The 12,454-nt window shown below is 36.2% G+C and overlaps 1 long non-coding RNA gene across 7 annotated transcripts in view; it reads right to left on the reverse strand.

The window, feature by feature from the left end:
• The window catches only part of LOC116231806 (uncharacterized), a 63,562-nt gene extending 58,041 nt beyond the window's left edge, over positions 1-5,521 (reverse strand). For 3 of the 7 annotated variants that reach the window (XR_016469188.1, XR_016469184.1, XR_016469193.1), the window contains exon 1: positions 5,217-5,516. This is a non-coding gene — a long non-coding RNA (uncharacterized LOC116231806). Of the gene's footprint in view, positions 1-5,216 lie in introns of all 7 variants that reach the window. The other 4 variants (XR_016469194.1, XR_016469197.1, XR_016469175.1 and 1 more) reach the window with 4 other exon arrangements.
• Positions 5,522-12,454: the final 6,933 nt, after the last annotated feature.

Below are 12,454 nucleotides of genomic sequence, written 5' to 3' on the forward strand. Positions count from 1 at the left end.
CCTACCTGCCTCCTTTGAAGCATTTGATCCCCAGCCGAGCATTGCTCTAAACAGCAAAGGCAAGCTTGCTTATCCCTTGGTGTCAGGGGCAAAGGGAGGGCTGTGCATGATTTCTCCTAGCACAAAGGGCAGGAAGGCAGCAGCCCTCCAAGAGGCAGAAGCCTTGCTTACTTAGTGGGATCCCAGCATATAATATTCCTTTTCTCTGGAGTCTGTTATACTTATAAATGATGGAATTTCTACTCACAAGCAAACAAACAAACAAAGTTAATCAGCTCCAAATAAAAATAATACATTCTCTCTCTGTCTCTTTGTCAGTGTTACTGCAACACAAGAATGAGTGAAATTTCAGCAAAGAAGTCATGGCTGCAAGTAAAAAGCAGCAGTAAGAAATCCTGTCTGTTCTCCTCCATGTCTGCTCCCATTTCAGTGTTCTGCAAGTTTAGAAGGTCACTTCCATTCCTGCTTTGCAGTACCATTTAAGCAGCATTTGTGCAGAATGACTGTCAACTACCTCATAAACATCTACAGCAACATGGTTGTTTGGATAGCTGGTCCTCAGCGTATGTCCTTACGGGAAGTATAAGCTTTGCCACTTAAATTATTCACTTTCTGTGGGAGGTTGGTGTTTTTTTTCAGTAAAATCCATGTATTTGCCTATCCTGCAACATGCCATATGGGTGTACTCATGGTAGTGTGGCTTTTTCTACTGTCTGCATTTTTATTTGTAACACTGCACTTTCCATAAAAGATTTTGGCAAAGGCAATGGAGAATCATAGTTTAAATAAAATAATATTAATGTACCATCTTTTTTTCCCCTTTCATTTTCTATTGGAATTTTAACTTAACAAATAGCCTCTAGTGCTGTACACTAATTTCTTCCTTGATAACCTCAGGAGATAACATTCTGGCATTCCTTAATGAACTGGGTCTTGTAAAAACTACACCTGGGTGGTCCATGATTATCCTTCTAGAACCAGGCTTTTCTCAATCATAATCATTTATTTTTTTTTAATTAAAAATTGCTCAATGAGAAATATGTGCTCTTCAAATCAATGTACTCCTAAATGCTGGCTGAGACATTAGACTTACTATACAGCATTGCACATTCATTTATAAAATATCATTGTTATTGTCTTAGAAGCAAAAAATTGTCTCAAATCTTGGTACTGCGTTAGTACCCCGTACATCATCCTGAGGAGCCCACCTCATCACATAGAGCACACAGTCATCCCAGGTGTGACCAGGCATTTCCTGAGTTGAATCCTGCACATAAGCTTTGCAACACAATCTGTGCTGGAGAAATATGAGGAAAACTAACAAATGTTTGTGTGGCAGTCTGAATTGTCAGAGACTTTGTAGTGCAAATGTTGGTTAATAGCATAGTTAGCTGTATTAAAGCACTATGGGCTGCAACTCTGCACACATTTCTAAATAGGACTAATACTGGTATTTTACCACACCTTCAGAGAGAGGACCACACAAAAGCAATCTAATAGAGGCAATTAAATATGCCAGACATGGATTTGGCCTCATCCTTTGTGGCAGGGAAAATACACGTATGCATCATACAAAGTTATTTTGGATGTGGTGAGAGAAAATTAATTTTACATCTGACCATGGCCTCTAGTATTACAATAGCCTAATATCTCTAACAGTGGTATGTTTGGCAAAGCTTGATTCAAGTAGCCTGGAAAAGAAGATTTAAAAATAGGTATTAAACATTCTCCACTCTCACAGACTTGGTTCATTAACACCAGAAACTTTTCCTTCTCTTTCCTTTTGAGCTTAACAAAGAGGAAAAAAAATGAGTCTTTCTCTTCCTTCTACAGCTATTCTCAGTCTGATGTAGAACTCAAAAAGCACCAAGCAATAAAAACTGCCCTGCCTACCAAGGTAGGAGAGGCCACAGATGAAGGGGACCATTGATGGACAATCCCAAAGGTGCCCTGTAGTTGCATGGAGTGATAAACACAGCAGGAGCAGCAGCAATAATAATAATCATAGTAATGATAATAATAATAAATGATTCAATTTAGAAAGTGAGAGATCAGCAACAAAAATGATACACATAATTACACCAAAAAGTGCTGAAAATATTTAGATGTATGAAATCTTTGACTATTGCAGTCAATCTCAAATTACAGCCATCTTGTGAAAGAAAATAATCATTCCTTAATAATGCAATGCAACAGTTTTCTAACAGTGAGTCTTGAGGTTTGAATAAGTGATTCACAAGCAGAATACAGGCTCACAATTGCCCCAGGGATATTCTGAAACAACAACAAAAAAGTGTGTTTCTTAAAGGCTTGTGATATTATTAAGTCTGAGAATTGCCTCACTGGTCCAAAAAAACTTTATGGACACTGGCTTAGGAGTTCCACCTTACAGCTGAAACTACAGGAATATACACAGAATAATATTTCCTGGTCAGACTGGTAGGATGTCCAAGCACCCCATGATTTTTAATAACCATAAAAAACAGAAGTCCATTTTATGTTTTATTTGGAAATGTACCTTCTTGGCTGTTGCAGATCCATTGATATAATTTGTACAGCCAAACATTTGCTTATTACTGATTCAGAAGGCAAGCCAAAGATTCACTTGGCAATCCTCTACATCCATTATCCAACTTCAGACTACACTCAGAATCATTCCATTTGTGATCTCAGATGAGATAACAACCTACAACACATGATGTGTGCCAGAAGAAGTCCAGAGGTGCTCACTTAGTCATAAAAATTTTGGACATAATTTTTAGTTGGAGTTTATAATATTCTGACCATAATTCTAACAGTTCCATATTCTAAGGATAAGAACTGAAGAATTTATCAATAGACATGAAAGCCTCATTTGTTCTATTACTCCAACTGAAACCATTTGTCTTTGAAATATATATTTTTTGTTTCCATTAACATAAGATTGGAAGGGATCCCTCGCATCATCAAGACCAGCTATCGTAAGCAGTCATATGACATCTTATTCAGAGACTGACTGAACTGTGTTTCACAAGCAATTCCATTTTTATTTCCAATACATCTCTTGAGGATGCTGATCAGAACCATAGTAGTTTAAAGTTTGAGGACCTTCTGACTTTCTACACTTTTTGTTACTGATTAAATGTATTTTATCTTTTGTTTTGATATCTAGTTCAACTAGCTCTTCCTTCTCCCTGATGTGTTTAGAGGTATTGCTTTGCTAAATTAAAACAAACAAAAATAAAAACAAACAAACAAACAAAAAAAAACAAGGTTGTTTTTAGTATCCTCTCAAAATATAGGTTCTCCATTGCCCTCCTGGATGGAGATCCTTCTCTGAATCTGCTTCGGTCTGTGTTCACTCTTCTTCAATGCGGATGACCTGAGATGTATACTGCATTTCAGGTGAGGTCTCAAGTATTACAATCACATTAATTCTTCCTTATTACCTCCAGGGTACTTGCAAGAGCCCACTTCTTATTCTCCCTACTGCACATATTGCCTGTCATCCCATTCAGCTTCTTGCGGTTAGTTTGCTGAAGTCTAAAGGCACAAGTAAATATCTTTTCCAAGCCACAATCTTCATGTTTCTTACAGAGCTACTGGAGGACTTCACTGACTTCTATTCAGTTTTGTGCTCTTCTGTCAGGTAGCAACCTACTGCAAGGGTGTCCTGAGAAAAAGCATTAAGAATACTCCCTGTGCATTTTTACTGTCTTCTCTCTAGTTTAAAAACAAACTGTACAACAACAGATAGGCTACATTTCTTAACTGCCTTATTTCAGTATTTTGTTTCTGTAAGTACAGAAATGGTAGAAAGAGTACACAAGAAAAATATGCAGACCAAATAGAATCTACGCAACTCTCCATCTCCCTTCCTTTTAAATACCAATGAAGAGGAGAACATAGCAGGGAGGAGTTTATTCATTCAATCAGTTCAGTCAGTCTTGTGTTACTTCTGTGGTGCCCTTCATGCAGAATGATCACAAGCAACTTCACTTAAACTAAATTCAGACACCAAACTAAGCAGAAGGAAAGCAGAATAAAACAAATTAGTCTAGTCAAGACAAAGGCTTAAAATCGGGCCAAGGGCCCTATTAACTTTATAAAGCTTATAGTGTCTCTGTGTGTATGCACTTGCAAGCATAAGAGAGAAATTATATATATATATACATGAAAAAAAAAAAAAAAAAAAAAAAGGGATTTAGCAATCCAGGCTGCTTCAGAGAGATTGTGCACTTCATTCTGATTCACAAAGAAAACTTGCCTTAAAAGTGAACTATGTTCAAGAATTCAATACCTTCTTAGGATACCATCCAGATTAACATAGGTAACAAGGCTGGCCATGAACAGCTGAAATCTCTCTCAAAAATTCAATTAGGATACAGCACAGGGACATGTATTCCAGCATGGATTTAGTATAGGGCCTTATCCATTGGGATAGAAAGGCACAGCATGGCATTCCTTGTGCTCATAAATACTGGAAACATGCAAAGAGCAAATTAGCTGGAATTAGTAGGACCAATATCTGTTACAACATCAGATTAAAAGCCTGTGACTACTGGCAATTTTATGTAGCATGCTGTGTTAAAATTAAGTTTTGCTAGGGAAATAGGGAAAATAATTGTAAGACTTTCCTACATAAAAGTGTACTTGCATCTTAACAGAAAGTTGGGAGAGAAAAGCAAGAAAAGAAGCATCACAATTTTATAGATGAGAAAACTGCGAAAAGCACTGAGGCTACAATCACACAATCACTGCCCTCCTTGTCTACTCCAAATGCCATGGGCTGTTCTTCTAGAGCTTGAAACTAATAGAAAAGAGATTGAGTAGTCTTTCATGGAAGAAAAGAAGTGCTCAGGTAAGTGCAGGTAACAGCTAAGAGGAGCCATCTTCTGAACAGTCATTGCTCTCAGAGAAAAGAAGTTGTCTGAGGAGGGTGTGACCAAGATCTGCTGGGCAATGTGATGGGTGAACACAGCAGCTGTGCCAAGTCCAGAGAAGTACATACTGGGGGTTACAGGACGTTTACATTGGAAGAGATTTGGAAATGTTAGAGGAGAACACACTTGGGAGAGGTAAGGTGGGGAGGTATTATAGCAGCATTGTTACAGAATTTAATATAGTTGAATTTGGTTAGTCAGAGTCTGAAGTTGCAGGAGAGTAATTTTCTGGAGAAGTGGAAGACACACAAATGTTAGTAAAACTTAGAGGTTGCCAAGAAGGCTTGTACTTACTCTCATGTAAAGATCTCACCCAAAAATGGAGGGAGAGGCAGGCTAAAAACAAAACAGAAGTTTCCTTCAGTGTTACTACCTCATTTTTACCTAACAAACATCACTTGTTTTACCTAAAATAAAACAGGTACAGTTTTAACAAAAGCTTAGTGGACTTTGAATCATTGCATTCTTGGAGGAGGTCGGCACAAACATGCATCACAATAATCATTGCTGGGCTCTTACTGCAAGCCAGCTGCCCTGTTTGGCCTGTCTATGTGGACAAGGCTACTGTGCAGCACTGAGAACAAAGCTGATTAAAATACATCAAGGTGAACTAAGAATTTCTGCCAGGGGAACATTTATTATGAAATACAAACATGCGTCTTCTAATAAAAAAACAGGAAAAAAGAGCTTTTCAGTTTTAAAATTGTACCGCTGCTTTTCTTCAGTAAATGGATTGTGCAGAACAGTCCTTACTGTGGCAAGATAACTGAAGAAAAAAATATCCTATTGAAATTTAATTTTAAATTGCATCAGAAGGAATTTTGAAAAAGTTCTCCCAGTTGCAGGAAAGTGGTGAGGAAGTATTATCTCTAAATAGCACTTTTTTTACTGGGGAAAAAAAAAATCTAGACTTCTAAAAAATCTATAGCTACAATATTCTTTGGTTTTGCTAGTTCAAAGCAATTTTGTGATTCAAAGATTTAAAGAACAGGACAAATTTCAGATTTTTTAAAAGTAAAAATTAGATTTTTCATCTGAAGGAATGCTCTTAGTTAAAATCTCCAAAGTCATTCTCTGAAGTCCCTTTCGATATTTCTAGTCACTGAAAATTCAACTTTTGGAAGAAAAAGTAAAATACCAAAATATTCAGAAAAAAACATAACTTACATTATATCCCCTCAACAAATTATCAACACAAGTATTAAATACTGAATAAAAGCAAAGTGAATACATAGAAATGTAAAATGGCTTAATATGATTTGAACATTTTAGGATTACTGTTGAAAACTAAACTGACTGTATGACATAGGATGTATAATTTTATCCTGTGTTTCTTGAGTCACACAATTGAATTCAAACATACATATATGTAAATGTCTAGATGTGTTTATAAATATACTCATTTGAATTTTAAGTCTTTAATTAACAGAAAAGCTACAATATTTCTTGAGTCATAATTTCATTGTTCATGTAGCATTTACACCTCATGAAGGAGAGGCAGAGAAGAATCATAGTTCTTTTAGAAGAACTAAGATTTATAAGAAATTCTGCTTTAATTAATTGAAAGCCCTGACCAAAATGGGGGAGGGAAAATTATAACAGTAGTCCAATTAAAAAATAAAGAAAGAGTAACCACATAAATTTTAAGGCAGTGCAGACGATGCGTTAGTGCTACATGTATCAGAAAAAATATTCTGCATAAACTGCCAGTAGTAGAATGTCATTCCTAAAACATCTTGGCTACATCAGATTCCCATAATAGAAGGATGAAACATTTTTTGAAAACAAGATTTCTGCCTTCATTGCACCAAATTAAAATTTTCTGAAAACATATTGCTTCATAGTTATTAAAAATAAATCATAAAATGTACTATTTTCTCATATTACAGATATACGCATGATAATAGCTTGTGCTGTGTTTCATCCAAGTCTTCAGGCTCAATTACATAATCCTTCAGCAGGGTGTCTACTTGTTCTTAAATGGAAGACACAGTGTACTTTTTTTCAGTTACATTCCACGAGAAGTGCCCAACTATTTTAAACTAAGACATTGTTTGGAAACATATCCCATCCTTTTATAGAAGCATGATTGCCAGCTAATGGCATGGATATAAATATTAAAGAAGATGAAAAAAAAGCACATCTTCACAAGTTTTCCAAACGCATGTGTCCCCCTCCCCATACCTATAACTGGTTGGAAATCAGCAGTTCTACATTTTCCCAAACTTCATTTCTTTAAAAATAAAGGTTACACCCAGGACCAAGTCCAACAGTGAAATCAGCCATGTAAACAGGATGGAAAAATCAGTTATTCTCACAAATGGAGAGTTATAAAAGGTATGTGACATATGGAATCTGTATTTCAGTTAGGTCACAATTTTGGTATAACACTTTCTTTTGCTTTTTTAACCCAGTAGGAAAATGGTTTTTAGTTAAGGAGACAGAAATGAAAAGGAAAACTTATTAACTGTTGAACACGAAGGCCTATCAGGGCAGGATTTTGTACCCAAGAAAGATGTGATAAATAACAACTATGTAATATGCATGGAGGATATATTAGATAAGCGTGTAATGGACTTGGTTTTAAAAGCAAACAAATAAAAACTTAGAAAAATTATTCTTTGTTTACTCTATTATGAGAAACTCCAGGTTCTTTAATATTCTGTATATTCATCAGAGTAGGAAAATATGAAAACTAAAATTCTTGTGGGATGGGAAAAACTGTTTCCTGCCTATCTTTGACCTCTTAGTGTAAAACTGCTAAGCGCTTTGGTTTACAGTACAAATATTTCTGGATATGGTAGCCATCTGTTATGTATTAGTGAAATGTTTCTGATATTCAGCATTCTTTTAAACAGCCCTATTACAATTTCGTCGAGAAAGGTTAATAGCTAAGTAATAGTCTGACAGGTTTACAGTGGATGGTATTTCTGGAAAGAGTATTTGCTGTTTAGCATTTCTTAAGCAGAGCTGTTAAAATTTCAACCAAAGAGTTTTTGAAACTTCAGGATAATGTATCATATGGGGGGGTGATTACACAGAGCATTTCACTTAAATATTTTTCAAGGAAAATTGACTATTTTTAACGCATATCTAAAGGCTTTAAACGGTATGCTTGAGTTTATTGTAATTATCCACAGAAAAAACTTGGTATCAGTTTTTGAAATGTTCCTTGCCTTTACTTGGTCAATTAATTTTACATGTATAACCTGCTTAGGGTGATGAAAGATATATTGTAATCCTCAGAAACTGAAGAACTTAGAGAACAAGAAAGGAATTGAAAAATCCCATATTGTAGACCAATAGGAAACGTCTGCTGAAAACAGTGGATGGACCCTATTTTCATTCCCATTGCTTTTGAGTTGCGTGCAGCTACTGCACTGAGTATTTGCTTGTGAGGCTTCTCAGTAATATGTGTATAAATTATTGGGAAACTCTTTCCCCAGATACAAATGTACGTGGATGAAAATAGTAGTGAGATGCAGAAAGCCATTCAAATACTCCTCACCACCTTCTGCCTGAGAGCAGAGTCAGAAATTCAGATACTTCAGAGTCTTTCTCTCAGGATAGTGGTCCCAGAAGCTCACCTCTGGCTTCCTGAGTGTCCTCTGAGATCTTTTTATAATGTTTAGAAGACCCCTGTCTCCTTGGCATCATCATTAGATTTTGGCTTAATAGATTTTTTCCAAGCAGTCTCTCCCAGTACCACACAATAATTCCACAGTGGTGGCATTTTTATTCCTTGGGGCCATGGGAAAGGAGAGATGGTCCCAGATTCCTTTTTAGCTTGTTTACTGTGAGAGTGGCTGCACACTGGAAAATGTTGCTCAGAAAAGCTGAGGTCTCAGGTGGGGTCAGGAGAAGGATTGCCAGGCAGAAGCCACATAAGAAACTGCAAAGAGGATCAAAGAGAAAGAAAGAGCAAGATCCTCAGCATCAGCACTGCTCTGCCAAAATATGTCCATGCCTTTGTCTCCAGTGCTTAGTATTATATAGAAATTGGTGATGTTGAGCTGCCTATTCTATATCAAGACAGTGAAAGAGTTCATAGATATATAGTAGGGTTTCCTAAAGGAGTACTTTTTCTTCCAGTTTTAGGTTTTATTGAAAACAAAGCTGCTGTTAAAAGACTTCAGGAGCAGCTTTGGTTGTTGAGCTATCCTCTGCAAACAGGCCTGTCTTTATGCAAAATAGCATTCACTTACTTTTCACAAGTTCTTTAGCAAAATGTTGGCAAGGCTGACAAACAAATGGGAAATCTCACATGCAGGATTTATAATTTTAAACTAAAGAGAAACTTCGGTTTAAATGCACATATTTTTAACCTGGAAAGATAAAAAGGATCGATGGTAAAAAGCAGAATTTGGAGATAAACTGCAGTAAATAAACATTATGTACAGAGAAGTCTGCCAGGATAAAAATCACTCCAAATTTCACTGCTAGCTGCAGGACCAACACTCACTGCACTTACAGTAGCAGAAAGGAGACAGAATGAACCAGGCAGTGCTCTACAATCAAGGCAGAAGACCTGTTGTGCGCAAAGAACCAGTTAATCAACCTAGTCTGCAAAATAGTAGATCCAAGTATCAAGTGTTGGTACATATGGGACTAATTGGGAAAGAAAATTCCAGCTGCAAACAAAATGTATTGTCTGCTCCATTATGTATGGTTAAATATAAGCTCCATGACAAAGCTTTAGAAGCATTGAAAAATATTGAAAAATGCTGAAAAACATTATGGCTACCGTCTATACACCCATCTCTGACAGTAGCCAGCAAAGAACAACTTTGTTGCTACAGGAAACAAACCATTTCTCAAAAGGGGATCACAACCCCGAGACCATTTCAGATTCCACTTTTTAGAAAAAATTATTATGAAAAAGTTAATCACCAAGTTCCTATCACCCTTGGGGCCTGATAGCCAAGTCTGGATGCTGGAACAAGCCAGAAGTGGTTGGATCTACAGAAGACTGCAGGCACTGCTCAGAAATGAAGGTGCACTGAAGAGCTACAAAATAATGTCTTCCCTGGAAAGGCTTCTTCCCCCACCCACCAGGGAATTGGAAGCCACATGGAACTTTTCAATCTTTATTAAGCCTGGAGATCCAGGAATACCTTCAATCAGGTTGAGGAGCTTGAAGGCTTGAAACCAACACCTGGGAGACTACTGCACTCTAAGCTGGGTTGCCACCAGTAACTTCACTGTAGTAACCAAAGTTGAAAATGAAAACAACACACTATTTTTTCCAGTAAGGAAAAAATGCTGCCTATCTTTTCAACATCACAAGCTATGCCAAGGCAGTTCCCGTCACCTTCAGTTGACTTCCATCATCTTCAGCTGGTTTCTGATGCCTATTTAATGCTTTGGTCTCAGTCTTCAAAAGCATGACTCTCATGCATATGAATGCCTTCTGACCCTTGAATCAGTGTGGTATATGTATTCCCCTTCAGCACTGCAGATCACAAAGCACAGAACAATACAAGAAGTGTGGTCAGAACATATTCTGATAAAGCCACTTATGAAGCCTTTCTCCAGAGTAAGCTCAGTATTATCTAGCACCTGACCATCTTGAGGAATGCTGGAAAACTTTCTTCTGAGAAAGTCCTCCTGTAAGGGATGCTTTTTTTCATATAAAGGATACTAAGTAGCATCATGAAAATACTGAACTTTCTATGGAAGTGTAGCAGATGAGCTTCACAGTCAGTATTTTTTGACTTCTAGAATTACTCTTTTACCAGCTCTTGTATTGGAATCTTAACGCTTTTTCCTTCTTCCACATCCCTATGAGCCTTTACTCAAGCCTTCCACAACATGACTCCTTTCCATCATAAACAGCTCAGAATTGATCTTCCAGATAGCAGTCTAGTGCGAAGAATTGAAACAAGAGTCTACTTGTATTGATTTTGTCCACCAACATGAAATGTAGAATAACATCCTTGAAAGGTCTGCCTAGGTCACAGTTATACTTTCGAAACAGAAATGAAAGATAGGAAGTTAAGTCATTGTTATTGTTCTGATAATATTTTATTAATTATTTTTCAGTTTTAAACAAAAGCATAATCCTATTCAGGTACAGAGGATACAGACTCAGATACATTGTAGAGAAAATCTCAGTACTCATGAAGAATAGACTGTGAAGTAGTCTGTGAGATCCTGGTAGTGATGAAAAAATAGACAAAAATTTGCAGTCCATTCTGGGACATCTTTGGCATGCATTAACTAAAAGTTAATTATTGCACATATCCAATGGTCATAACAAGAGAGACAAAGTAAAAGTACTTTGTCTCTCTTGTTATGACCATTGGATATGTGCAATAATTATTGCACTCTCCTCCTTTTATTTGGAAGATGAATGTCAGACCTTCAGGCAAAAAGAAGACGGCAGTTGTTTTGAATATTAAGATGTTTCACAAGTGTTTCTATATGTCACATTTCTCAGAACACTTCTTACAAGGAAATGGTAATGCTAAATTTACGTGAAAGCAGTAACAAATCAAAATCAAATAATTTCAGTAATTTAAGAAAAAGAAACTTCACATGAACTTTTAAAGCTCAGGAATCACCATGTATGAAGGCTCAGGAAGCACCATGTATAAAGGCTCATGCCTGTAGTTTACAAGGTGAAGGTAAATTAAAATATTATTTTAAGGGATTACTGTCTGAAATACCATAAAAGGAACTTGATTCAACCAAGCAGTCACACCTACTATACAGAATAGTAACCCAAGGCATTTCTGTGGACAAAGAGTCAAGAGACAAGAAAGAATGAGAGTTGACAGCAACAAATGTTCAAAGTAGATAGCATTGAAAATTCAGATTTTTTATATTGTTCCATTTTTTAATGAAATAATAGATTAAGTCCTTTAGGATTTCAGTTGAATAAATAAGTACATACTTTCAATTTTTTTTTTTTTCCTGTAAATCAAGCAAACTGATGGCATAAACCCAGATTTCCTAGCATAATAACCGTTCTTCCAAAATTTGTGCTACTTTCATTCTTAAGATGAATTTCTACCTTAAATTTCTACCTTAAAACTGAGCTTCCACTTAATAATTTGTCTTATTGGAGTTTAAAAGGGTCCCAGAGTAATTCACAAAAAATTCCATTGTATTTTGATACTTTCTGATTGTGGATGTTCATTACTTATTTTATATACAATTTATTGTATATTCACATTTTCTCAGAGTGAGCAAAGTTGCATCAATAACTGATTGAGGAAGGAAGAAGTGGAAACACAGGAGACAGGAGTGATAATAATCCAAACTTATTTGTTAAATGATCTAATCACTCAGATCTTTGATGGAATAGACAGCTCTTCACTAACACATATGTTGCCTATACTTGGGTATGCAATGACATAACATCAACTTCCCCTTAATTTTCTTTCAATAAAATTTTAATTTTATTGGAGAGGTACTCTAGTAGAGAAGGATTAAAAAAAACACCTTCCTACCTACACAATTTTAACTAGTTACAATTCTGTAATAAAATGTTAGCCGTTAATATATAGTGTATGTGAGGATAAAAGACA

The sequence above is a fragment of the Phasianus colchicus genome, chromosome 1, assembly GCF_987193195.1.
Source record: "Phasianus colchicus chromosome 1, bPhaCol1.hap1.1, whole genome shotgun sequence".
Taxonomy (NCBI): domain Eukaryota; kingdom Metazoa; phylum Chordata; class Aves; order Galliformes; family Phasianidae; genus Phasianus; species Phasianus colchicus.